Raw genomic sequence first — 25423 nt, forward strand, 5'->3', positions numbered from 1 at the left:
ACACACACACACAGATGAAACAGGAAGGCACGCCAGCTGCTTCATCTGTCCTTAGGAGTCTACTGGGGATAGAGCAGAGCAACTCTAAAAACATCCCCCACACACCCAGCCTTCCGTAGGCAGTAATCACTACCTACAGTGCCTTCAGAAAGTATTCATACCTCCTGACTTATTACACATGTTGTTGTGTTATAGCCTGAATTCAAAATAGATGTTTTGTCTCTCACCAGTCTACACACAATAACAAATGAAATGTCTGAAATGTCTGCAAATGTATTGAAAATGAAATACTGAAATCTCATTTACATAAGTATTCACACCCCTAAGTCAACAATACATGTTAGAATCACTGTTGGCAGTGATTACAGCTGTGAGTCTTTCTGGGATGTCTCTAAGAGCTTTGCACACCTGGATTGGCCAATATTTGCACTTTTTTTTTTTTTTAATTCTTCAAGCTCTGTTAAGTTGGTTGTTGATTATTGCTGGTAAGCAACTCCAGTGTGTATTTGGCCTGCTAGAAGGTGTCTCCCAGTGTCTGTTGGAACGCAGATTGAGTCAGGTTTGCCTCTAGGATTTGACCTGTGCTTAGCTCTATTCCATTTATTTTTATTTAAAAAAATAACTAGTCCTTGCTGATGGCTACCATACCCATAACATGACGCAGCCACCTCCATGCTTGAAAATATGAAAAGTGGTACTCAGTGAGGTGTTGGATTTGCCCCAAACATAACGCTTTGTATTCAGGACATAAAGTTAACTTCTTTGCCACGTTTTTGCAGTTTTACTTTAGTGCCTTAATGCAAACAAGATGAATGTTTTAAAATATTTGTGACTTGTTTCAGGAAACGACGCATATGTTGCATATCACTTCTTCACAGGAGAGGCATTTGAACATAAACATTTCTTTTAGTATCAAAATGCATTTTGGGGCAGAAATGCCTTCTGGAACATGTGAACTTTAATTTGCCTTAATTACTAACTTGTATGTTATCTGTAAGTACGAATAAAATCGTTAAAATTATGAGCCTAGTTGATTTAGTCACGGAAAAAGACAGGAACCTTCCCGTTAGCCATGATTGGCTGAGATAATGGCTGGATTGGACATGAGCCAATTGTAAACTGGGGATTATTAGGTGAGTGTGATGGTTTTGAGGGCCAGATAGGGAATTTAACCAGGACACCGGGGTTAACACCCCTACGGCATGTGCCCTTTAATGACCTCAGAGAGTCAGGACACCTGTTTAACACCCCATCTGAAAGACAGCACCCTACACAGGGCGGTGTCCCCAATCACTGCCCTAGGGCAATGCAATATTTTTTAGACCAGAGGATAGAGTGCCTCCTACTGGCCCTCCAACACCACTTCAGGTAGCACCTAGTCTCCCATCCAGGGACTGACCAGGACCAACCCTGCTTAGCTTCAGTAGCAAGCCAGCAGTGGTATGCAGGGTGGTATGCTGCTGGCTGAAGCAGATATTGTAGTCTTCTGATGACAGTGATTGGGAAGAAATGTGGATCAACAGTGTTGTTGTGACGGAAGAAGTTGACCGAGCTTTGAAATCAGTTGAATGCCTGGTGGAAGCAGATTATGATAGCTAAGGAGATGGGAAAAAATGATGGTGTTTGATTGAAAATATGTGAAGGGAGTTGAAAAGAGAACATAGAGAAGGCTGTTATATAAAACACCTGTCTCCAGATTACATCTTCAAACTAAGGGCAACCATGGCATCCGTGAAAAAGAGGGAGAAGCATTCATCCATGTCTAGCTAGCTAAATTTTCGGATATTATACGTTTCTAATTTTGTCAAAGTCGTTTTCATTGCAAGTTAAAGTGTACTGTTAGCTTGTCAGCTAACATTAGCTGGCTGGCTTGCTAGATAACGTTACGTGTATGATCTGCGTAGTAATATTATTCATATCTCAGAAAGCCATTTGCATTGAACTTGGGCCACTTTCTAGAGTCCTGACTTTCAGGCATGAAGATCACTGACGATGTCATGATTTGACCTCATATTTTTCAAAGTTCCCAGTTGAAAAGCACTGTTAGGTTCATTGTTTAGCTAGCTAGCTACAAATCTAAACAAAAGACTACACTTTGCCAGATGATTACATGACTGACCCATCAGGTTAGCCAGGTGTGTCTGGGGTGATTATGGTCAGCCATTGTATTTCATGAACATGTGTTCATGTCTGGACAATAGTGACCCATCCACTTAGCTAGATGTGGCTGTGGGGTGGTTATAGCATTTCTTTCACATGACCCATCAAGTGTGTCTGGGTAAGAATCATCTAATAATTTATACAATTTAATTTATACAATATGCCAGTAACCATTTCACTGTACCGTTTAAACCTTGTATCCTGTGCATGTGACAAATAAACTTTGATTTGATTTAATAAATTGTGTGTTTACCAGAAACGGTCATGTGAAGAACAACATGATCTGCACCAAAGTCAGATTATGATATAGGCCAAGGACTAGATAAAGTGTATTTTTGCTACTACTTTCACCACTTTTAGTCTTGAAATCTTTGGTTGTTTACTACACTACCTTAACCCACTCTGTTTAGCACATGGCCCCACATGAATCCTTAAAGATGGGTGGGGCTAAGGCTTAAGAGGGTGTGAACGATGCTGAATGGGTGTAAACAAAGAAGAGCTCTCCAGTAGGTGTACCAAACATTTCAAGGGCCATTTTCTCAGAAGTGGGGTTACAAGTTTATCAACTTTCAAAGCAGAATTACTTTTCCATTGTTCCTCATCTGCAGTGTATGATATACACTTTTCTAGCTCTCAGTCTCTACTTGTATCCAATGTCAGTCATTTTTAAAATTCTGTACAAGCTTCCATTGTGGAGTTACTACAATGTTGTTGATCCTTCCTCAGTTTTCTCATATCACAGGCATTAAACTCTGTAATTGTTTTAGTCACCATTGGCCTCATGGTGAAATCCCTGAGCTGTTTCCTTCTGCTCCGGCAACTGAGTTAGGAAGTATGCCTGTATATTTGTAGTGACTGGGTGTATTGATACAGCATCCAACGTGTTGTTAATAACTTCACCATGCTCAAAGGGATATTCAATGTCTGCTTTTTTTGTACCCATCTACCAATAGGTGCTGTTCTTTGTGAGGCATTGGAAAACCTCCCTGGTCATGGGGATGGATCTGTGTTCGAAATTCACTGATAACCAGATAATTGCACTTGTTGGGCAGTGGCAGTCGGTGCCGTTTAAGATGAGGGAGGATGAATATTTTTTTATGAGCATGGCCTTACTTCTATTACAGCATATTGGATAACTGTCATTCATATTCCATTCACCCAGTTCAATGTAACATTGATAGGTTAGGCTACTTACAGTACATGATACATTTTCCCTGTAACCATCATGAGGTTGCTACAACATAGCCTATGAATGAAAGTTTACAACACAGGTCGAACTCATTTTTAGTAAACAAGGTGACAGACAGTAAAACTTCCAATATTGCTTTGCACACTCTTGCCGGCATCTAGCTCACAGGAGGTTGATGGCACCTTAATTGGGGAGAACGGGTTTGTGGTAATGGCTGGGAACAGAACAAGTGGAATGGTGTCAAATACATCAAACACATGGTTTCCATGTGTTTGATGCCATTCCATTTGCGCCATTTCGTTATCATGAGCAGTTCTCCCCTCAGAAGCCTCCTGTGATCTAGCTGATCTAGGGTGTAATCCCTGAATACAGTATATAATGTATATCACTGAATATTTCAATCCTTTTTCCTGGACCTATATCTGTGAGCTAGCTTACTGCAGGCTGCTTATGACAGATATCACTAGAACTACAGGGGCGGTGTACATCTGTGAATATAAAATTACTTCTGCAGGCTTCTTAGGACCGATATCAGTGAATATAATGTATCACCATACCTCCTGTACACATATACCACCATATCCCTGAGTCTTCTGAGAACATATAGCATGGAATATATAACTAGCTGTCTGCAGACCTAAAACATCACACTTGATGATATGACTTTATTGCTGCCGACATATATATCACTACATATGTAACTCCATTATACTAAGCCCTCGGTGTTTCTCTCTCTCTTCCAGTGAGGCAGGAAGGTGTGTGCTGTGCTGCGCCTGCTGTTTTAAAGCCACCATGATGCCATGGCTGATCAGTGATCACCATCTCCACGGCAGGAAGGGAGGGAAGCAGACAGAACACACACACAGATACTATCAGATCAGTTGGTATCAGTAGCCCTGTTGGCAGACGGCCCATTCCTTCCAAATCCTCCCCTATACACATCCCTCCCTGATCAGTAGAAGCTAAAGGGAATAGTGACTCCTGTAGAAAGCGAGTGACTGCTTGATGGCTCAATTAATGGCAGCAGCACACCACGAGATGGCCCCGCACGTGATAAGGAGGAGAGTAATGGCACACGGGTGGGCTGGGAAGAGAGAAACTAAGAGCAGATACTGTTAAATCTATTCATGATTCATTATTCCTTGCTTTGGCTCAAAGCTCCCCTTGTCATTTCTCAGTGCACTCTCGCTAATTTTTTATTTTACTTTCACCCTCTCTCTGGCTCATCCTTTATACAGTATCTCTCTCTGGCTCATCCTTTCTACAGCATCTCTCTCTGGCTCATCCTTTCTACAGCATCTCTCTCTGGCTCATCCTTTCTACAGTATCTCTCTCTGGCTCATCCTTTCTACAGCATCTCTCTCTGGCTCATCCTTTCTACAGCATCTCTCTCTGGCTCATCCTTTCTACAGTATCTCTCTCTGGCTCATCCTTTCTACAGCATCTCTCTCTGGCTCATCCTTTCTACAGCATCTCTCTGGCTCATCCTTTATACAGTATCTCTCTGGCTCATCCTTTATACAGTATCTCTCCCTGGCTCATCCTTTCTACAGCATCTCTCTCTGGCTCATCCTTTCTACAGCATCTCTCTCTGGCTCATCCTTTATACAGTATCTCTCTCTGGCTCATCCTTTATACAGCATCTCTCTCTGGCTCATCCTTTCTACAGCATCTCTCTCTGGCTCATCCTTTCTACAGCATCTCTTTCTTGCTCATCCTTTCTACAGCATCTCTCTCTGGCTCATCCTTCTACAGTATCTCTCTCTGGCTCATCCTTTCTACAGTATCTATCTCTGGCTCATCCTTTCTACAGTATCTGTCTCTGGCTCATCCTTTCTACAGCATATCTCTCTGGCTCATCCTTTCCACAGCATCTCTCTCTGGCTCATCCTTTCTACAGCATCTCTCTCTGGCTCATCCTTTCTACAGCATCTCTCTCTGGCTCATCCTTTCTACAGCATCTCTCTCTGGCTCATCCTTTCCACAGTACTCTCTCTGGCTCATCCTTTATACAGTATCTCTCTCTGGCTCATCCTTTATACAGTATCTCTCTCTGGCTCATCCTTTCTACAGTATCTCTCTCTGGCTCATCCTTTCTACAGCATCTCTCTCTGGCTCATCCTTTCTACAGCATCTCTCTCTGGCTCATCCTTTATACAGTATCTCTCTCTGGCTCATCCTTTATAGAGTATCTCTCTCTGGCTCATCCTTTCTACAGCATCTCTCTCTGGCTCATCCTTTCTACAGCATCTCTTTCTTGCTCATCCTTTCTACAGCATCTCTCTCTGGCTCATCCTTTCTACAACATCTCTCTCTGGCTCATCCTTTCTACAGTATTTGTCTCTGGCTCATCCTTTCTACAATATCTCTCTCTGGCTCATCCTTTCCACAGCATCTCTCTCTGGCTCATCCTTTCTACAGCATCTCTCTCTGGCTCATCCTTTCCACAGCATATCTCTCTGGCTCATCCTTTCCACAGCATCTCTCTCTGGCTCATCCTTTCTACAGTATCTCTCTCTGGCTCATCCTTTCTAAAGTATCTCTCTCTGGCTCATCCTTTCTACAGCATCTCTCTCTGGCTCATCCTTTCTACAGCATCTCTCTCTGGCTCATCCTTTCCACAGTACTCTCTCTGGCTCATCCTTTATACAGTATCTCTCTCTGGCTCATCCTTTCTACAGCATCTCTCTCTGGCTCATCCTTTCTACAGCATCTCTCTCTCTGGCTCATCCTTTATACAGTATCTCTCTCTGGCTCATCCTTTATACAGTATCTCTCTCTGGCTCATCCTTTCTACAGCATCTCTCTCTGGCTCATCCTTTCTACAGTATCTCTCTCTGGCTCATCCTTTATACAGTATCTCTCTCTGGCTCATCCTTTATACAGTATCTCTCTCTGGCTCATCCTTTCTACAGCATCTCTCTCTGGCTCATCCTTTCTACAGCATCTCTTTCTTGTTCATCCTTTCTACAGCATCTCTCTATGGCTCATCCTTTCTACAGCATCTCTCTCTGACTCATCCCTCTACAGCATCTCTCTCTGGCTCATCCTTTCTACAGTATCTATCTCTGGCTCATCCTTTCTACAGTATCTCTCTCTGGCTCATCCTTTCTACAGTATCTGTCTCTGGCTCATCCTTTCTACAATATCTCTCTCTGGCTCATCCTTTCCACAGCATCTCTCTCTGGCTCATCCTTTCTACAGCATCTCTCTGGCTCATCCTTTCCACAGCATATCTCTCTGGCTCATCCTTTCTACAGCATATCTCTCTGGCTCATCCTTTCTACAGCATCTCTCTCTGGCTCATCCTTTCTACAGTATCTCTCTCTGGCTCATCCTTTATACAGTATCTCTCTCTGGCTCATCCTTTATACAGTATCTCTCTCTGGCTCATCCTTTCTACAGTATCTCTCTCTGGCTCATCCTTTATACAGTATCTCTCTCTGGCTCATCCTTTCTACAGTATCTCTCTCTGGCTCATCCTTTATACAGTATCTCTCTCTGGCTCATCCTTTCTACAGTATCTCTCTCTGGCTCATCCTTTCTATTGCTCTCTGGCTATTTTTTTACTATCCATTTTTCTTTCTCATATCACACTAATTCCCCCCTCGCCCTCTTTCTGTTCTCTCTCAAATGTATCTCTTTCTCTCTCATCACCTGTCTCAGCCCTCCTTCTTCCTTCTCCTGTGTCCCCTGCCAGCAGCCTTACTCCCCCTCTCTCATTCCCTCCTTCCCCTCTCTGCCTCCCCTCCCTCTCCCCCATTCTTCCTCCCCCTTTCTGGAGTAACACAGGCAGATCTCTATTCATGTCTCCTCTGTAGTGACAGTAGAGCTGACAGTGGAGCTTTACCCTGTCGGCCTGGCTACTGGCTAATGGCACATATTCACTATGGTTCTGGGTCTGTTTGGTTCTGTGCCTATCTCTGGATCTGGGTCCAGCATGTGGACTGCTAAACACCACCGGACCTTTTCACTGCTGTCCGTAACGATGGAGAAGAATGAGCCTGTAAGTCACCTTGAATGAAGACGTCAGTCAAGTGGATAATGCGCCACAACGCGCACTCTGCAACAAGAAAGGGACATGGGGTGCCTGCCATGACTCTGCTGATCATGACACACACACACACACACATGCACACACGCACACAAACCCTACTGCGATGAGGGTGCGCGCGCGCGTGTGTGTGTGTGTGTGTGTGTGTGTGTGTGTGTGTGTGTGTGTGTGTGTGTGTGTGTGTGTGTGTGTGTGTGTGTGTGTGTGTGTGTGGTGTGTGTGTGTGTGTGTGTGTGTGAGAGAGAGAGACAGAGACAGAGACAGTGGCTGGTGTCAGAGAGGGCTGAGAGGGATGGTGACTGTGGTGTCTGCCCTATACTGCTCCCTGTAAAGACCATTACTGGAAGAGACCAGACACAGACAACACACACAGTAATACTGAAAGACAGTAACGTCTCTCTTACCTGCTTGTGCATCTCTATGTTCAGCCCATAGGACATCTCATAGTACTGTATGGAGAGAGAAATAACAACGTTCAATAAGTATACAGAGGTAATAGATTAAATATAATCAGAGGATCAATTGTGTGTGTGCGTGTGGGTCCATTCATGTGTGCATGGTGGAAATGTGAATGTGTGTCTGTGTATGTCGTTGTCAGTGTTTGTGTGTATGAGGCGGTGTTTGTCTGTCTCAGCACCGGTGTGGGTGTGTGTACACAGTAATAACTTCCATCCGGGCTGGAGAGACAGCGGGGATCAGTCATTGTGACATAGCCAGTCCCAGTCTCAGCAGGCACATGAACAGCATGGAGAATGATGACCATCAAACCTGACTTCTCTCCCTCTCTCTCCCACCCCCCCTCTCTCCCCTCCCCAATCTCTCCCCTTCCTCTCCCTCCCTCTCTCTCCCTCTTCCCCCCTGAAACTCTCGCTGTCGCTGTATCACTCTCACTGTCTTTCTGTCTCTTCTCGCCCTCTCAGAATCTCTGCATCTCACAGGGACTGTCTGTCTATATCTCTTTCTCTCGCTCTCTATCTCTTGATCTCTCTCTCTCTGGCATTTCTCTCTCGGTTTCTCTCTCTATCACACACACACGATGCATGCACACACACACACGCGCGCTCACACAGTACACACACACACGCGCTCACAAGGTACATACACACACGCTCACACACGGTCCTCTTGAGCCTTCCTTCCTTTGTCCATCTCTGAATCCTCTCCACTCTCTAACATCATAAAAGCCATGTTCTTTTGTGCCATCTCTCCTCATCATGTCCTCCCTCCCTCTACCGCTCCATCCATCCCCCATCTCTCTCTCTTTTTCTCTTGCACTCTAACCATTATTAGTCTCTCTCTCGCTCTCTCTCTCTCTCTCTCTCCCTCACACTCTGACCATTATTAGTCTCTCTTTCTCTCTCCATTCTTATTCATTCTCTCTCTCTCATATTAGATAAGTAGGTTCTGAGGACCAATATGCTAATGTTGCCATGTACTGGACAACACAAGCCTCTTCACAGAGCAGTCTGTATGGAGGAATAAGGACTATGTAAATGCTTTAGAATGCTCTACATACCATATTATAGGCTGAAAGATAGTGCATAAGAATCCATAGAGAACCAACATGGCTGGACCCATGCAGAGAGGTGAACAATGTGGGAATGGATTACTGTAATGAACGTATACACTGAGTATACCAAACATTAAGAACACCTTCCTAATACTGAGTTGTGTGTGTGTCTGGCTGTGTGAGGATACTCCTCAGGCAAAGTCAACACTGATAGAGAGGCAGGCTAAATTAATTAAATGGCATGAAAGATCAAGATACTGTACAGCCACATATGATCCTTAGCATACAACACACTGCACAGTGTACTACAAGGAATCTGCTCAGCTTAATCACACCAAAATACATCCGTCATGTCATGTCTTGCATATTCTCATTCATATAATCTACTCTCATTCATTTTAATATTTCACATTCCTATAACTCTCCACACATACTATTCCAAGGATCATCATTCTCAGCCAAATAAAAGAACAACGCTAAAATCCCCATGCAGGCTTATGATCCCAGGTGATGAAGCTGAGCTAGCTAAGAGCCCCACACTACACAACAACACAACAACAGCAGCCAGCCACAGAGCTGTTATCAAGGCTGATCTACTACACACATACAGCAGAGCGGAGCAGCGTTGTTGTAGCGTTGTGCAGGTTTGTCTGTTCTGTTTCTTAATGGCTTCATCTTCCTCTAGCTGACTGCCTGACTGTCAGCCCCCTGTCCTACTCCTCCACCGCCCACCATTATAAAATATCCCTCTCGTGTCAGTGCATTCTCATTGAGCGCTATGTGTATAATACCTGGTGTATGCATGTGTGTGTGTCAGTCTGGAGCAGATTGTGAACAGCATGTGGCGGATGTGGCGAAGGCTAAGCCCGGCAGAGAAACAGTAAGCCAGCCTGCTGATGCTGACGTCACCTCCCCAACCACCACAACGAGGAGGGTGTGTGTGGTGTGTGACACTGTGTGTGTGTGTATCAGTGTGTGTGAGAGTGACAGAAAGAGAGGGTGAGACAAAGATGAGGGTGTATGTCGCAGTGTATAGGTTCGCATGTGTGCGTGTGTGTGTGTGTGTGTGTGTGTGTGTGTGTGTGTGTGTGTGTGTGTGTGTGTGTGTGTGTGTGTGTGTGTGTGTGTGTGTGTGTGTGTGTGTGTGTGTGTGTGTGTGTGCGCGCGCGCATGAGTGCACGTGCGCATTAAGTTGATGGCAAGGATCGACCATGCGAGTGTGTTGGCCCTCACACTCTTGGACACTGACGATAATAGCGATAGACCCCATCGGAGAACAGCTTTGATTGCTACCAAACTAAGGCGCTAAAACATTGACATTGCTGCTCTGAGTGAGACCAGGTTCCTGGATGAAGGGTCCCTGAAAGAGGAGGGAGAAGGTTACACCTTCTTCTGGAAAGGTTACCCTCCGGTTGGACAACATCAGCACGGTGTGGGACTTTTAAGAACAGCCTATCACTCAGCCTCGCCGAAACACCAGTTGGCATAAGTGAAAGACTCATGTCTCTCGGTATCCCCCAACCAAGATGTGTTATGCTACTCTTCTCAGTGCATACGCACCCAAGTTACCATCTGAAAATGAGGCAAAGGACTGCTTCTACCAGTCACACCGCATCCCCAGGAATGTCAAGATATTTCTGCTGGGTGACTTCAATGCTAGGGTGGGACAGAACGCTAGGGTGGGACAGAACGCTAGGGTGGGACAGAACGCTAGGGTGGGACAGAACGCTAGGGTGGGACAGAACAATAGGATATAGAGCGGAGTCATGGTGTTGGCCAGGTCAATGAGAATGGCATGAGACTACTAACTCTATCTGCCGAGCACAATCTCATTGTCACTAACACCTTGTTCCAGCAGAAGAACACATATAAAACATCATAGCTGCACCCACACTGGCACCTGACTACGTCATAGTGAGACGTTCTGACACTAATGGCTTCCTGCTGACACCTGCCACGAGGGGTGCAGAATGCTGGACAGATCACCGTATGATACTGGCTAAACTCCAGGTGAGAATACATCCCCCCAACGCCGGTGGATGAATAAGAAACAAGAAATCCAAATTTATGTCGACAAAAACAGCATGCACAATTTCTACAACTCAATTAAAGCTATCTATGGCCCTAGAAGTCACTCCATCACCCCCATGAAAACAGCCGATGGTCTGACTCACTTGAAGGACCAAAACCAGATCCTGATGAGGTGGGCTGACCACGTTGAAGCACTCCTCAATCAGCACTCTCCTACAGACCACTCCATCCTGGAAGAACTGCCTGTCCGTCCACCCATTCAAATCAAATCAAATCAAATCAAATGTATTTATATAGCCCTTCGTACATCAGCTGATATCTCAAAGTGCTGTACAGAAACCCAGCCTAAAACCCCAAACAGCAAACAATGCAGGTGTAAAAGCACCATTCAAGACCTCAACCATTTGCCAACCTTCCAGGAGGTGTAATCAGCTCTCCGTTACCTCAAGAACAACAAGACCCCTGGTGCTGACAACTACTTAAGAAGGGAGGTTACTTCTGCACCAGAACGGTCCACCAGTGCATCACTGAGGTTTGGGACCTGGAGATTGTCCCCCCAACAGTGGCGGGATGGAAACATTGTCACCATCTATAAGAACAAGGGTGACAAGTTCATCTGCGGCAACAGCCGGGGCATATCCCTTCTGGCAGTGGCCGGCAAGTTCGTGGCCAAGGTGATGCTACACATGCTGGTGAACAACATCACAGAGGAACTGCTGCCAGAGTCACAATGCAGCTTCAAAAAGAACAGGAGACGGTCGACATGATATTCACAGCACAGCAACTCCAGAAGTACCGTGAACAACATCAGGACCTTTTCATGACCTTTGTCGACCTCTCCAAGGCCTTCAACACTGTGAGCAGGGAACTACTATGGGGCATTCTACTCAAATGTGGCTGTCCAGACAAATGTGTCAACATCCTGTGCCAGTTCTATGATGGGATGATGGCTCCAATGGCCATAGGAGGGCAGGAGTCATTGCCCTTTGGAGTAAGCATCAGTGTGAGACAGGGATGTGCGATGGCACTGGTACTCTTTAACATCTTCCACCTATGTGTCACCCAGCTTCTTCACAAAGTTGCGGTGTACTTCAGACTGGATGGAAATCTATGCAACATAAGGAGGCTCCAAGTAACCACCAAGGTTTTGACGGAGCGGGTTCTTGAGCTGCAGTATGCTGATAACTGTATTCTTGTGGCCCACACTCCAGAAGACCTTCAGTCCATCCTTGTAGCATCTATGAGGGTCTATAGCAGGATGGGACTGTCTATCAACACCACCAAGACAGAGGCGGTCTGCCAATGGAGATCCGGCCCTCCACCCACCATGCCTGTCTTCACCATTGAACGTAAATCACTGACAATAGTCCTGTCCTTCAAATACCTGGGCAGCATCCTCTCAGGGGGCTGCAGCATCGACCTCAAAATTCAAAATAGAATCAACAAGCATTTGCTGCCTTCAGGAAACTCAGACGCAGGGTCTTCCAAAACAGTGATCTCCACCCCCACACCACAATCGCCGTCTATCAAGCCCTCTGCATCACCACACTTCATTACAGCTGTGAAAACTGGGTCATTTACAGTCGCCACAACAAACAGATTGAGCGATTCCACATAAGACATTCTGGGAATCACCTGGTGCAACCGTGTGCCCCATACAGAAATACTTGCTAAGACCAACTGCAAGAGCATGGAGGCCATGGTCACCCAGCACCAACTGCGCAGGCTTAGGCATTTCATTAGAATGTCTCAGGAGCGCTTGCCAGCGAAAATCCTGTACGGCCAGATACATCTTGACCGGCGATCTGCAGGGGGGCAGATGAAGCACAACAAGGACCAGCTAAAAACATTGCTGAAGCAATGCAACATCAAATCCACAGACCTGGAGGATGCTGCTGTCGACCGTTCCACCTGGCGGCAGCTCTGCCAGACCGGTGAACAGAGGTGGGAGGAGGAGAGGAGCACAAAGAGACAGCAAAAACAGCTCAGGAGACAAACAACCATGCCTGCCCCCGCCAACACAGACTGCATATGCCCCATCTGCAATACAGTTTGTGGATCTCAGATTGGACTCCACAGTCAAAGAATTCACTGTTAACTCAGAAGTGGAAGTCATCATCAGATACGATGGACTACCATAAGCAAGTCATTGGCTAACTAATCTCTAGTCATGTGATAGTCCTAAACCATCAACAACATCACCCCCACTCTGTCTTCCTATTCCTTTCTATAACACTCACAGTCATCTGAGCAACCAACGCATTGAGCAGTCAGTACTTCATTTCACTCAACCAGCTCTCTCTCTCTCTCTCTCTCTCTCTCTCTCTCTCTCTCTCTCTCTCCATCTCTCTCTCTCTCTCTCTCTCTCTCTCCATTTCAGAGTGTTTGCGCTCTCGTTTGCCCTTCCTCCATTTCAGTGACTCATCATGTTGAGTGAGTGTCAAAGTGTCTCACCAGCCAGCCAGCCTGTGTCTTTACTATTCTGTTAAATCTCCAGACTTAAGAAGATGATCTGTGGAGTGCATCTAATCCAAGGTGATTTGGCTAAATGGTATGTGTGTGGGTGTGCATGCATGCGTGCACGTAGACTGCATTGTTTATCAGCATCCCTCATGTGGTGCCTGTCTCTCCACTTCTCTCTCTCCTCCCACACCAACAGATACCATCAGTATATTAATATATTCATTAGCAAGCTTTACTCACATGTTCTTAAGACTGGTGAGATCTGACTTTTAGCTCTGTAAACTCCACATAGAGAAATAACTAAAAGTCGATAGAAAGTCTTCACTTCATAATCAGAGTTGGAGAAATATGACCAAATCCCAACCAAAATGGATTGACCTTGGAGTAGCCTTTCTCATTGGGCCTAGAGTATGAGGGGCATATTTGTATTTGACCAGGTAAGTTGACTGAGAACACATTCTCATTTACAGCAACGACATGGGGAATAGTTACAGGGGAGAGATGAATGAGCCAACTGTAAACTGGGGATGATTATGGGGACTGTGATGGTATGAGGGCCATATTGGGAATTTAGCCAGGACCCCAGGGTCTTACAATAAGTGCCATGAGATCTTTAGTGACCAGAGAGAGTCAGGACACCCATTTAATATCCCATCCGAAAGACAGCACCCTACACAAGAGATATTTTCTTAGACCAGAGGAAAGGGTGCCTCCTACTGGCCCTCCAACACCACTTCCAGCAGCATCTGGTCTCCCATCCAGGACCAACGCTGCTTAACTTCAGAAGCAAGCCAACAGTGGGATGCAGGGTGGTATTCTGCTGACAAATGTTGATAGAGCCACCAGCAGCCAATCTTTGTAAAGATGTGTGCTCTGCTGTGTTCCTACATGTTACCAGACAGTCGAGGCAGGTTGGAGACTCTTAAATCACAATCCTCCTGGACCCTTTTTTTCTCCCTAAATCCTCAGCTTGCACTGTCATATGTCATAGAAACGGTTAGCTTACCAGGGTGCATCCCTTTTACAATTCTATCCTCATCCCTTCCCCTCTCCCCCTCTGCCCTGGTTCTCTCCTTCCTCCCCTCCCCTCTTCTGATACTCAATCTCTCTCTCCATCTCCCTCTTTCCATCTCTCTTTCGCAATCTGTGACTGTAATGTTCCTGAAGAGAGCACAGTTTGTCAGGCTGAATCAGACAGATAAGCTGGGGGTGGAGTAAGCGGCTGAGAGTAGTGCATTAATCCTCCCCCCTCACAAACACCCCTCCCCCTGCGGGGATGTATAGCACGCAAACACACATGAACACACAGGGTTATAGTGCATGTGACCACATGGATGGTCATTAAAACTGGAACCCTGCAGACCCCCTCTATTCCAAACAGAAACACTACACACAAATACTAAACACACACACAAACACACTCATAAAACCCACAGAAATGACAAAGACACATGCCAACCTCTTCTGTCTCCCTGTCTCAGGCCTGACACTGACAGATACTTCTCATTCTCTGATCAGACAGTGAAACAATGTGGTCTTATTTAGGCCCAGAGCAGCCAAAAATGTGATTTTCCTGTGTTTTGAGGTTGGAATAATACTGTGAAATTGTGAAAATTATGATAATGCCTTTTGAAAAGCCTGCCTGAATTGCAGCCTGTTTGGGTGAGATGTCCTAGCAAAATTGTTGCTTGAGAAATTGCCCTTTGCTAAAAAGCTATTTTTGTTTCTTTTTATATATATTTTTGTACTTTTTACCCTTTTTTCTCCCCAATTTTTTGTGATCTCCAAATTGGTAGTTACAGTCTTATTCCATCACTGCAATTCACGTACATACTTGGGAGAGGCGAAGGACGAGAGCCATGCGTCATCCGAAACATTGCCCTGTCAAGTCGCACTGGTTCTTGACACACTGCTCGCTTAACCCGGAAACCAGCCGCATCAATGTGTCGGAGGAAACACAGTACACCTGGCGACCGTGTCAGCGTGCATGGGCCTGGCCCGCCACAGTTGTCGCTAGAGTGTGTTGGGACATACCGGCCAGCCAAACCCTCCCCTAACCCGGACGATGCTGGACCAAATGTGTCTTTCGGTCACGGCCGGCTGCAACACAGCCCAGGATCGAATCCAGATCTGTAGTGACACATCAAGCACTGCAGTGCCTTAGACTGCTGCGCCACTCTGGAGGACCCTTTTCTTTACCATTTTAATTCAAAACAATCACAGTAAGGTGCTTAATTATTACCCAGAAATAATTTGATATTGGGATAAAAATGGCTGCAAATACACAGATTTCAGGAGAGCTGTGAAATCTGAGCCCCATGAATTATAAATACAACACGCAGAAACAAGGCGCCCGCAGACACCCTCTCGTGTGTGTATGTCCATGTCTCTGTAGACTACCACAGAAGACTAACAGAGACGGCTTCCATATCTAACAGAGACGGCTTCCATATCTAACAGAGAAGGGTTCCATATCTAACAGAGAAGGGTTCCATATCTAACAGAGAAGGGTTCCATATCTAACAGAGACGGCTTCCATATCTAACAGAGACGGCTTCCATATCTAACAGAGAAGGGTTCCATATCTAACAGAGAAGGGTTCCATATCTAACAGAGAAGGGTTCCATATCTAACAGAGAAGGGTTCCATATCTAACAGAGACGGCTTCCATATCTAACAGAGACGGCTTCCATATCTAACAGAGAAGGGTTCCATATCTAACAGAGAAGGGTTCCATATCTAACAGAGAAGGGTTCCATATCTAACAGAGAAGGGTTCCATATCTAACAGAGACGGCTTCCATATCTAACAGAGACGGCTTCCATATCTAACAGAGAAGGGTTCCATATCTAACAGAGAAGGGTTCCATATCTAACAGAGAAGGGTTCCATATCTAACAGAGAAGGGTTCCATATCTAACAGAGACGGCTTCCATATCTAACAGAGACGGCTTCCATATCTAACAGAGAAGGGTTCCATATCTAACAGAGAAGGGTTCCATATCTAACAGAGAAGGGTTCCATATCTAACAGAGAAGGGTTCCATATCTAACAGAGACGGCTTCCATATCTAACAGAGACGGCTTCCATATCTAACAGAGAAGGGTTCCATATCTAACAGAGAAGGGTTCCATATCTAACAGAGAAGGGTTCCATATCTAACAGAGAAGGGTTCCATATCTAACAGAGAAGGGTTCCATATCTAACAGAGAAGGGTTCCATATCTAACAGAGAAGGGTTCCATATCTAACAGAGACGGCTTCCATATCTAACAGAGAAGGGTTCCATATCTAACAGAGAAGGGTTCCATATCTAACAGAGAAGGGTTCCATATCTAACAGAGACGGCTTCCATATCTAACAGAGACGGCTTCCATATCTAACAGAGAAGGGTTCCATATCTAACAGAGAAGGGTTCCATATCTAACAGAGAAGGGTTCCATATCTAACAGAGAAGGGTTCCATATCTAACAGAGACGGCTTCCATATCTAACAGAGACGGCTTCCATATCTAACAGAGACGGCTTCCATATCTAACAGAGAAGGGTTCCATATCTAACAGAGAAGGGTTCCATATCTAACAGAGAAGGGTTCCATATCTAACAGAGACGGCTTCCATATCTAACAGAGACGGCTTCCATATCTAACAGAGAAGGGTTCCATATCTAACAGAGAAGGGTTCCATATCTAACAGAGAAGGGTTCCATATCTAACAGAGAAGGGTTCCATATCTAACAGAGACGGCTTCCATATCTAACAGAGACGGCTTCCATATCTAACAGAGAAGGGTTCCATATCTAACAGAGAAGGGTTCCATATCTAACAGAGAAGGGTTCCATATCTAACAGAGAATCTAACAGGAAGTTCCATATCTAACAGAGAAGGGTTCCATATCTAACAGAGAAGGGTTCCATATCTAACAGAGAAGGGTTCCATATCTAACAGAGAAGGGTTCCATATCTAACAGAGAAGGGTTCCATATCTAACAGAGAAGGGTTCCATATCTAACAGAGAAGGGTTCCATATCTAACAGAGAAGGGTTCCATATCTAACAGAGAAGGGTTCCATATCTAACAGAGAAGGGTTCCATATCTAACAGAGAAGGGTTCCATATCTAACAGAGAAGGGTTCCATATCTAACAGAGAAGTGTTCCATATCTAACAGAGAAGGGTTCCATATCTAACAGAGAAGGGTTCCATATCTAACAGAGATGGCTTCCATATCTAACAGAGAAGGGTTCCATATCTAACAGAGACGGCTTCCATATCTAACAGAGAAGGGTTCCATATCTAACAGAGAAGGGTTCCATATCTAACAGAGAAGGGTTCCATAAAAAATAAACGTCCTCACTGTCAACTGTGTTTATTTTCAGCAAACTTAACATGAAAATATTTTTATGAACATAACAAGATTCAACAACTGAGATATAGACTGAACAAGTTCCACAGACATGTGACTAACAGAAATGGAATAATGTGTCCCTGAACAAAGGGGGAGTCAAAATCAAAAGTAACAGTCAGTATCTGGTGTGGCCACCAGCTGCATTAAGTACTGCAGTGCATCTCCTCCTCATGGACCATATTTGCCAGTTCTTGCTGTGAGATGTTACCCCACTCCTCCACCAAGGCACCTGCAAGTTCTCGGACATTTCTGGGGGGGAATGGCCCTAGCCCTCACCCTCCGATCCAACAAGTCCCAGACGTGCTCAATGGGATTGAGATCCGGGCTCTTCGCTGGCCATGACAGAACACTGACGTTCCTGTCTTGCAGGAAATCACGCACTGAACGAGCAGTATGGCTGGTGGCATTGTCATGCTGGAGGGTCATGTCAGGACGAGCCTGCAGGAAGGGTACCACATGAGGGAGGACGATGTCTAACCTGTAACGCACAGCGTTGAGATTGCCTGCCATGACAATGAGCTCAGTCCGATGATGCTGTGACACACCGCCCCAGACCATGACGGACCCTCCACCCCCAAATCGATCCCGCTTCCAGAGTACAGGCCTTGGTGTAACGCTCATTCCTTCAACGATAAACGCAAATCCGACCATCACACCTGGTGAGACAAAACCGCGAATCGTCAGTGAAGAGCATTTTTTTACAGTCCTGTCTGGTCCAGCGACGCTGGGTTTGTGCCCATAGACGACATTTTTGCCGGTGATGTCTGGTGAGGACCTGCCTTTACAACAGGCCTACAAGCCCTCATTCCAGCCTCTCTCAGCCTATTGCGGACAGTCTGAGCACTGATGGAGGGATTGTGCGTTCCTGGTGTATCTCGGGCAGTTGTTGTTGCCATCCTGTACCTGTTCCGCAGGTGTGATGTCTGTCCTGTCTCCCTGTAGCGCTGTCTTAGGCTTCTCACGGTACGGACATTGCAATTTATTGCACTGGCCACATCTGCAGTCCTCATAACTCCTTGCAGCATGCCTATGGCTCGTTTACGCAGATGAGCAGGGACCCTGGGCATCTTTCTTTTGGTGTTTTTAGAAGTTTTCTAAGTTTTCATAACTGGGACCTTAATTGCCTACAGTCTAAGCTGTTAGTGTCTTAATGACCGTTCCACAGGTGCATGTTCATTAATTGTTTATGGTTCATTGAACAAGCAGGGAAACAGTGTTTAAACCCTTTACAATGAAGATCTGTGAAGTTATTTAGATTTCTACAAATTATCATTGAAAGAGAGGGTCCTGAAAAAGGGACATTTCTTTTTTTGCTGAGTTTAGCTTCTGCATAAAGCTGCAGAGTGCGTTAATCAAACGTATAAAACATCACCCCCCGCTACATATGCTTTTACCTCGTTTTACGGAGGCAACATTCCAATATGCTGCTCCAAATGAATCCTCATGTCTACTCCATGCTCAACATCATCATCATTATCATCATCAGCCGAGTCGTAAGTCATTCCCTGGAAGTAGTACATTAGCGGGCGGGAACATCCCATACCTGGTTTTTAAAGTTACAGAATAATGAATGATAGGAGCAGTCTAAAGAAAGACTGGACTGCCTGTGCAAACAAGTCTTAAGGCTACAGTCTAACTACCTAAATATATCCTTCTGGGTTAGCGCCACTGTGGAGCCACTGAGACTTTGTACCTTCCCATTATTTACGTGTCTGTGCTCACGCTCTCTTTCTCTATCCCTCTCTTTTCCTGCCTTTCCATCTCAGCCACTCTATCTTTGTCATTCTCTGTCTCTCTCTGTTGGTGTTGTATCTCTCTCTGTCTGGCTGCCTCTCTCTCAACTTCCCTTTTCTATTTGTTTCTCTCTCCCTTTCTCACTCCTGCACCCCTGTCCCTGCCTTTCTCCCTCCCTCTCAATCTCCCTCCTTCTCACTCTGTTCCTTACACTCCCTCCCTCCAGATCACTGCCAATACAGTAGGCATTACAGACATCACAGACACAGATGTTAGAGACCATTCCTCAGAGCTAACCTCAACCCCAGCCATTGATAGGCTACTCTACATAACTTGTATGTACACCAATATACAGTGCAGTGAAAAAGTATTTGCCCCCTCTGTGATTTTCTCTATTTTTGCATATTTTTGATACCGAATGTTATCCGATCATCAACCAAAACCTAATATTAGATAAAGGGAACCTGAGTTTACAAATAACTAACAAAAATGGATGCTTAGTTTATTTATTCAAAAGTTATGCAACACCCAATAACCTTGTGTGAAAAAGTAATTGCCCGCTTACACTCAATAACTGGTTGTGCCATTTTTGGCTGCAATGACTGCAACCAAATGATTCCTGTAGTTGTTCATCAGTCTTTCATATCGCTGTGGAGGAATTTTGGCCCACTATTCCAAGCAGAACTGCTTTAACTCAGCGACATTTGTGGGTTTTCAAGCATGACCTGCTCATTTCAAGTCCTGCCACAACATTTCAATAGGGATTAGGTCTGGACTTTGACTAAGCCATTCCAAAACGTATAATTAGTTGCTTTTAAACGATTTTTATGTAGAATTGATTGTGTGTTTTGGATAATCCAGGTCCTGAGGCAGCAAAGCATCCCCAAACCATCACACTACCACCATCACGACCACCTCATTTAACCATGGAAAGGGGTCTGGGAATATGGATGAATATAAACAGCGTAGTTATTCCCTCCGCAAGGCAATCAAACAAGCGAAATGCCGATACAGACACAAAGTGGAGTCCCAATTCAACGGCTCAGACACGATACGTATGTGGCAGGGTCTACAGGAAATCACAGACTACAAAAAGAAAACCACGGACACTGACATCACGCTTCCAGACAAACTAAACACCTTCTTTACCCGCTTTGAGGATAATACAGTGCAACCGTCGCGGTCCGCTAACAAGAACTACGCCCCCCCCCTCTCCTTATCCGTGGCCGATGTGAGTAAAACATTTAAACGCATTAACCCTCGCAAGGCTGCTGGCCCAGACAGCATCCCTAGCCGCGTCCTCAGAGCATGCGCAGACCAGCTGGCTGGTGTGTTTACGAACATATTCAATCGCTCCCTATCCCAGTCTGTTGTCCCCACATGCTTCAAGATGGCCACCATTGTTCCTGTACCCAAGATGGCAAAGATAACTGTACTAAATGACTACTGCCCCGTAGCACTCACTTCTGTCATCATGAAGTGTTTTGAGAGACTAGTCAAGGATCATATCACCTCCATCTTACCAGCCATCCTCGACTCACTTCAGTTTGCATACCGCCCTAACAGGTTCACAGACGATGCAATCGCCATCACACTGCCCTATCCTATCTGGACAAGAGGATTACCTATGTAAGAATGCTGTTCATTGACTACAGCTCAGCATTCAACACCATAGTACCCTCCAAGCTCATCATCAAGCTGGAGGCCCTGGGCCTCAACAACGCCCTGTGCAATTGGGTCCTGGACTTTCTGACGGGCCTCCCCCGGGTGGTGAAAGTAGGAAACAACATCTCCACCTCGCTGACCCTCAACACTGGGGCCCCACATGGGTGCATGCTCAGCCCCCTCCTGTATTCCCTCACCCACGACTGTGTGGCCATGCCGCCTCCAACTCAAATCATCAAGTTTGCAGACGACACAACAGTAGTGGGCTTGATTACCAACAACGATGAGACAGCCTACAGGGAGGAGGTGAGAGCACTCAGAGTGTGGTGTCATGAAAACAACCTCTCACTCAATGTCAACAAAACAAAGGAGATGATTGTGGACTTCAGGAAACAACATAGGGAGGACCCCGCTATCCACATAGAAGGGACAGCAGTGGAGAAAGTGGAAAGTTTTAAGTTCCTCAGCGTACACATCAACGACAAACTGAAATGGTCCACCCACACAGACAGTGTGGTGAAGAAGGCGCAACAGAAATGTGGCTTGTCACCCAAAACCCTTACTACCTTCCACAGATCCACAATCGAGAGCATCCTGTCGGACTGTATCACAGCCTGGTACAGCAATTGCTCCGCCCACAACCGCAAGGCTCTTCAGAGTGTGGTGCGGTCTGCACAACGCATCACCGGGGTCAAACTACCTGCTCTCCAGGAAACCTACAGCACCCGATGTCACAGGAAGGCCAAAAAGATCAAAGACAACAACCACCCGAGCCACTGCCTGTTCACCCCGCTATTATCCAGAAGCCGAGGTCAGTACAGGTGCATCAAAGCTGGGACCGAGAGATTAAAAAACAGCTTCTATCTCAAGGCCATCAGACTGTTAAACAGCCACCACTAACTCAGAGAGGCTGCTGCCTACATTGAGACCGAATCACTGGACACTTTAATAAATGGATCACTAGTCACTTTAAATAATGCCACTTTAATAATGTTTACATATCTTACATTACTCATATCACATGTATATACTGTATTTTATACCATCTATTGCACCTTGCCTATGCCGCTCGGGCATCGCTCATCCGTATACAGTGGGGCAAAAAAGTATTTAGTCAGCCACCAATTGTGCAAGTTCTCCCACTTAAAAAGATGAGAGAGGCCTGTAATTTTCATCATAGGTACACTTCAACTATGACAGACAAAATTAGAAAGAAAATCCAGAAAATCACATTGTAGGATTTTTAAGGAATTTATTTGCAAATTATGGTTAGAACCTCATCCCTCTGTCTCATCTTTTCAAGTGGGAGAACTTGCACAATTGGTGGCTGACTAAATACTTTTTTGCCCCACTGTATGTACATATTCTCATTCACCCCTTTTTAGATTTGTGTGTATTAGGTAGTTGTTTAGGTAGTTGTTAGATTATTTGTTAGATATTACTGCACTGTAGGAACCAGAAGCACAAGCATTTCGCTACACTCGCATCTGATAACCATGTGTATGTGACCAATACAATTTGATTTGATTTATAAACCATGCTTGACCGTTGGTATGAGGTTCTAACTTTGAAATTCAGTGTTTGGTTTTCGCCAGGCATAACGGGACCCATGTCATCCAAAAAGTGATACTTTTGACTCATCTGTCCATAGTACATTTTCCAAGAGTCTTGATGATCATCCAGGTGCTTCCTGGCAAACTTGAGTAAACTTTTTGGACGAGATGGGTCCCATTATACCTGGCGAAAATAAAACACTGCATTCCTTAGTAAGAACCTCATACCAACAGTCAAGCATGGTGGTGGTAGTGTGATGGTTTGGGGATGCTTTACTGCCTCAGTACCTGGACAACTTGCCTTAATAGAAGGAACCATGAATTCTGCTCTGTATCAGAGGATTCTACAGGAGAATGTCAGGCCATTTGTCTGTGAGCTGAAGCGCAGCTGGGTCATGCAGCAAGACAATGATGCAAAACACACAATCAAAATGTTTAAAAAGCAACAAATTCAGACCTAATGCCAATTGAGATGTTGAAAATCAGAAAGGGGGCAAATACTTTTTCACGGCATTGTACATTATATGCAATATATCCACATTTTAGAAAAAAAGGTGCTATCTAGAACCGAAAAGGGTTCCTCGGCTGTCCCCATAGGAGAACCCTTTTTGTTTCCAGATATAACCCTTTTGAGTTCCATGTAGAGCCCTTTACCCAGAGGGTTCTTCACAGAACCCAAAAGATCTTGAACCAAAAAGGGTTCTCCAATGGGGACAGCCGAAGAACGCATTTGTAACCCTTTTTTCTAAGATTGTAAATGTATATCGCACCTGCCCCAGCTATCCTCCATCTCTATGGAGACCAACACGATGGCAAAGGCTTCATTCACAGACGTTTTAGCCTATTTCCTCCTGCTGTTGACCAACAGTCCTGTGGTCACAAAGGTCATGACATTTAATATGAATTCATGAGGGTTGATCAAATGTCGCTGACTGTCCCCCAGTATATAACACAGAATAGACTGTAGTCTCTCCTCACATTGGAGTAAAGGCTCCTACATATCTATCCAACTACCGCCAACTCAACCATCCATCAAACCCTGCAAATGTGAAATCTTCCATAAAGGACAGCCTCTCACAGTCACAGAGAACAGTGTGAATATTCTAAGTCTGAGGTAGTGTCTGTCTGTCTACCATTGTGCACTGCCCTTTCCCCTTTCTCTCAGTCTCTCTCACTCACTTTCTTCCATCTCTCTCTCTCTCTCTCTCTCATTGATGAAATGGGAGCTGCTCAGCAGATGATTCATATCATATTCAGGTTGTCCTCACCGTGTTTGTTCCACAGACATAGACATAGTTAATAACATACAAGTCTTTAGGCAGACAGACTGATGTGGAGGGGCTCAAGCTGTTGCAGAGGGAGTAGAGCGAGAGCGAGAGACAGAGAGAGGGACATGTTCTGCTTTTGGACAGTCTGAGAGTCTCATCCTCCTAACTCAAGATGAGGCTCCTCAACAAGCTAGAATCTGGGACGGGCAACTCCCGTCCTCAGGGGGCCTGATTGGTGTCACACTTTTGCCCCAGACCCAGCTAACACACCTGACTCCAATAATCAACTAACCCGGATCTTTAGTTTAGAACGCAATGACTTTAAATCAGCTGTGTTTGCTTGGGATGGGGAAAAAATGTGGCCCCCGAGGACTGGAGTTGCCTATCCCTGGGCTAGATAGTTTCCTATGTTGGTGTAATGGAGAGGGGTATATTTGTCAAGCAAGACAGAGACAGGGCCTACCCTCTCCACGTTGTCTCATTGATGTCTGTGAACCAACGCTGGTGGAAATAGAATAGATCTTACCATGATGTAGTGTCTCTGCATCTCTGTCTTCTCACTGGCCAGCTTCTCACACTCCAGTTTCAGGCTGCAGAGAAAGAGGGAAAACACACACACACACGTGTCAACAAACTGATCTAAGGCAGGACCTACCCTGCTGCAGCTCAACTTGAATCTCTCCTTTGTGTCAAAGCTGAAAAAGGTTATGGGTCTAGATCAATTAGACAGAGAGACCGATGGGATCCAGGCTGCAGTGGGAGAACAATACTAGTTTCAACACGCTGTTCACTGCTGTGACCGAGAGAGTTATGGCCATGAGTATTCAGCTCATGGTGTGAAGCTGGGCTCTCAGCACCAAGGTCACAGTCTGGAGGTCAACTCTACTCTGCTAACACTCTGATAAAACAGACACTCTGCTATGATATGGAAGAACAGACCAATATCACCACACCCTGCTAGCCTGTGACATCGAGCGTAGGAGTCGGTAAAACAGCACAAACAGATCTGGGACCAGGCTTGCACCCTGCCACTGTGCCAGGTGGACTATGATGGATAAGATTAGAATCACCACCTGCATTTGACCTGTGTATGACTGTGTTATATCAACCTTATAGTTCACTGCACCCATCCTTGGCTTTCACATACATCAAGTGCAGTATTATTAAGCCTGACGTGTAATATTCCACAGAATAATAAGTGGAGCAGTAGAAGTGTGACAATGGTTCCCAGGGGGATCCCCCAGTTCTTTAGAGAGAGGAGGGGCAGTTCCCCCCTAAGGTACACACATTCATATAGGACACAATCCTCAGACTCCCATCTTCAGACACACAGATAGCACAGACCTTTCTATTGTGTATTAATGTTTATGACATACAATATCACACAACTATAGTT

The 25423-nt window shown here is 45.3% G+C and overlaps 1 pseudogene; it reads right to left on the reverse strand.

The window, feature by feature from the left end:
- LOC115144914 (transducin-like enhancer protein 4) overlaps nt 1-25423 on the reverse strand; it is a 97359-nt pseudogene that overhangs the window by 55809 nt on the left and 16127 nt on the right.

The sequence above is a fragment of the Oncorhynchus nerka genome, linkage group LG17 (genome assembly GCF_034236695.1).
Source record: "Oncorhynchus nerka isolate Pitt River linkage group LG17, Oner_Uvic_2.0, whole genome shotgun sequence".
Classification (NCBI taxonomy): domain Eukaryota; kingdom Metazoa; phylum Chordata; class Actinopteri; order Salmoniformes; family Salmonidae; genus Oncorhynchus; species Oncorhynchus nerka.